Source organism: Oncorhynchus gorbuscha, unplaced genomic scaffold, assembly GCF_021184085.1.
Source record: "Oncorhynchus gorbuscha isolate QuinsamMale2020 ecotype Even-year unplaced genomic scaffold, OgorEven_v1.0 Un_scaffold_3462, whole genome shotgun sequence".
Taxonomy (NCBI): domain Eukaryota; kingdom Metazoa; phylum Chordata; class Actinopteri; order Salmoniformes; family Salmonidae; genus Oncorhynchus; species Oncorhynchus gorbuscha.
The window spans coordinates 12501-16008 of NW_025747691.1; positions in this window are offsets into that span (position 1 = coordinate 12501).

A 3508-nucleotide genomic window follows, 5' to 3' on the forward strand; every position below is an offset into this window, starting at 1 on the left:
GGGAGAGAACCAAGGGCCAGAACATAGTCAATATATCTTGATGTCTTCTCTCACCTGCTCTCTCTTCCTCTTCTCTCTCTCTATCTCTTTTTCTCTCTCTCTTCCTCTTTCTCTCTCTCCATCTCTTTCTGTCTTTCTCTTTCTCTCGTTCTCTCTCTCTCTCTCTCCCTCTCTCCATCTCTTTCTTTCTTTCTCTTCTCTTGTTCTCTCGTTCTATCTGTCTCTTTCTCTCTTCTCCTCTCCATCTCTTTCTGTCTTTCTCTTTCTCTTCTCTCTTCTCTGTCTCTTTCTCTCTTTCTCTCTCGTTCTCTCTTTCTCTCTCTCTCTCATTCTCTCTCTCCATCTCTTTCTGTCTTTCTCTTGGTCTCTCTTTCTCTCTCTCTCGTTCTCTCTCTTTCTCTACATTTACATTTACATTTAAGTCATTTAGCAGACGCTCTTATCCAGAGCGACTTACAAATTTACACCAGTGCATTCACCTTATGACATCCAGTGGGACAGTCACTTAACAATAGTGCATCTAAAACTTAGGGGGGTGAGAGGATTACTTATCTATCCTAGGTATTCCTTAAAGAGGTGGGGTTTCAGGTGTCTCCGGAAGGTGGTGATTGACTCCGCTGTCCTGGCGTCGTGAGGTTTGTTCTCCACCATTGGGGGCCAGGGCAGCCCTAACAGTTTTGACTGGGCTGATCTTCTGTACTTCCTCAGTGGTAGGGAGGCGAGCAGGCCAGAGGTGGATGAACGCAGTGCCCTTGTTTGGGTGTAGGGCCTGATCAGAGCCTGGAGGTACTGAGGTGCCTTCCCCTCACAGCTCCGTAGGCAAGCACCATGGTCTTGTAGCGGATCTTCTCTCATTCAACTGGAAGCCAGTGGAGAGAACGGAGGAGCGGGGTGACGTGAGAGAACTTGGGAAGGTTGAACACCAGACGGGCTGCGGCGTTCTGGATGAGTTGAAGGGGTTTAATGGCACAGGCAGGGAGCCCAGCCAACAGCGAGTTGCAGTAATCCAGACGGGAGATGACAAGTGCCTGGATTAGGACCTGCGCCGCTTCCTGTGTGAGGCAGGGTCGTACTCTGCGGATGTTGTAGAGCATGAACCTGTGGAACGGGCCACCGCCTTGATGTTGGTTGAGAACGACAGGGTGTTGTCCAGGATCACGCCAAGGTTCTTGGCGCTCTGGGAGGAGGACACAATGGAGTTGTCAACCGTGATGGCGAGATCATGGAACGGGCAGTCCTTCCCGGGAGGAAGAGCAGCTCCGTCTTGCCGAGGTTCAGCTTGAGGTGGTGATCCGTCATCCACACTGATATGTCTGCCAGACATGCAGAGATGCGATTCGCCACCTGGTCATCAGAAGGGGAAAGGAGAGATTAATTGTGTGTCGTCTGCATAGCAATGATAAGAGAGACCATGTGAGGTTATGACAGAGCCAAGTGACTTGGTGTATAGCGAGAATAGGAGAGGGCCAAGAACAGAGCCCTGGGGACACCAGTGGTGAGAGCGCGTGGTGAGGAGACAGATTCTCGCCACGCCACCTGGTAGGAGCGACCTGTCAGGTAGGACGCAATCCAAGCGTGGGCCTCGCCGGAGATGCCCAACTCGGAGAGGGTGGAGAGGAGGATCTGATGGTTCACAGTATCGAAGGCAGCCGACAGATCTAGAAGGATGAGAGCAGAGGAGAGAGAGTTAGCTTTAGCAGTGCGGAGCGCCTCCGTGATACAGAGGAGAGCAGTCTCAGTTGAATGACTAGTCTTGAAACCTGACTGATTTGGATCAAGAAGGTCATTCAGAGAGAGATAGCGGGAGAGCTGGCCAAGGACGGCACGTTCAAGAGTTTTGGAGAGAAAAGAAAGAAGGGATACTGGTCTGTAATTGTTGACATCGGAGGGATCGAGTGTAGTTTTTTTCAGAAGGGGTGCAACTCTCGCTCTCTTGAAGACGGAAGGGACGTAGCCAGCGGTCAGGGATGAGTTGATGAGCGAGGTGAGGTAAGGGAGAAGGTCTCCGGAAATGGTCTGGAGAAGAGAGGAGGGGATAGGGTCAAGCGGGCAGGTTGTTGGGCGGCCGGCCGTCACAAGACGCGAGATTTCATCTGGAGAGAGAGGGGAGAAAGAGGTCAGAGCACAGGGTAGGGCAGTGTGAGCAGAACCAGCGGTGTCGTTTGACTTAGCAAACGAGGATCGGATGTCGTCGACCTTCTTTTCAAAATGGTTGACGAAGTCATCTGCAGAGAGGGAGGAGGGGGAGGGGGCGGAGGATTCAGGAGGGAGGAGAAGGTGGCAAAGAGCTTCCTAGGGTTAGAGGCAGATGCTTGGAATTTAGCGTGGTAGAAAGTGGCTTTAGCAGCAGAGACAGAGGAGGAAAATGTAGAGAGGAGGGAGTGAAAGGATGCCAGGTCCGCAGGAGGCGGTTTTCCTCCATTTCCGCTCGGCTGCCCGGAGCCCTGTTCTGTGAGCTCGCAATGAGTCATCGAGCCACAGCACGGAGCGGGAGGGGGGACCGAGCCGGCCTGGAGGATAGGGGACATAGAGAGTCAAGGGATGCAGAGAGGGAGGAGAGGAGGGTTGAGGAGGCAGAATCAGGAGATAGGTGGGAGAAGGTTTGAGCGGAGGGAAGAGATGATAGGATGGAAGAGGAGAGAGTAGCGGGGAGAGAGAGCGAAACTTGGGACGGCGCGATACCATCCGAGTAGGGGCAGTGTGGGAGGTGTTGGATGAGAGCGAGAGGGAAAAGGATACAAGGCAGTGGTCGGAGACTTGGAGGGAGTTGCAATGAGGTTAGTGGAGGAACAGCATCTAGCAAAGATGAGGTCGAGCGTATTGCCTCTCTCAGTTTCTCTCTGTCTCTTTCTCAGTGCATGCTGGGAGTGTTTTGTAGTTGAGAGGCTGTGTGAAATGTTTAAAGTTAGATGCTGGAGGGTTAATACACTTTTATTTTAACGGTACCCATTGGTTTTAAAGTTCGGTAGGAAAAGGACAGCGTTTTAGTTTCCCGTGGCTTGGAAGGTGTGGTGTGTGCGATGGCAGCCTAGCGCAGAGGAGACGCTGTTGTTACGGCATGGATTCAGGTGTGTTCCTGAGAATGGAGTTAAGGTGGAGTCATGCTATAGATGGTGGTGTAGATGAGGCTGGGCCTAATCATGCTATAGAGGGTGGTGTAGATGAGGCTGGGTCTCGTCAGGCTATAGATGGTGGTGTAGATGAGGCTGGGTCTAGTCAGGCTATAGAGGTGGTGTAGATGAGGCTTGGGTCTAGTCATGCTATAGATGGTGGTGTAGATGAGGCTGGGTCTAGTCATGCTATAGATGGTGGTGTAGATGAGGCTGGGCCTAGTCATGCTATAGAGGGTGGTGTAGATGAGGCTGGGTCTCGTCAGGCTATAGATGGTGGTGTAGATGAGGCTGGGTCTAGTCAGGCTATAGAGGGCGGTAGATGAGGCTGGGTCTAGTCAGGCTATAGAGGGTGGTGTAGATGAGACTGGGTCTAGTCATGCTATAGATGGTGGTGT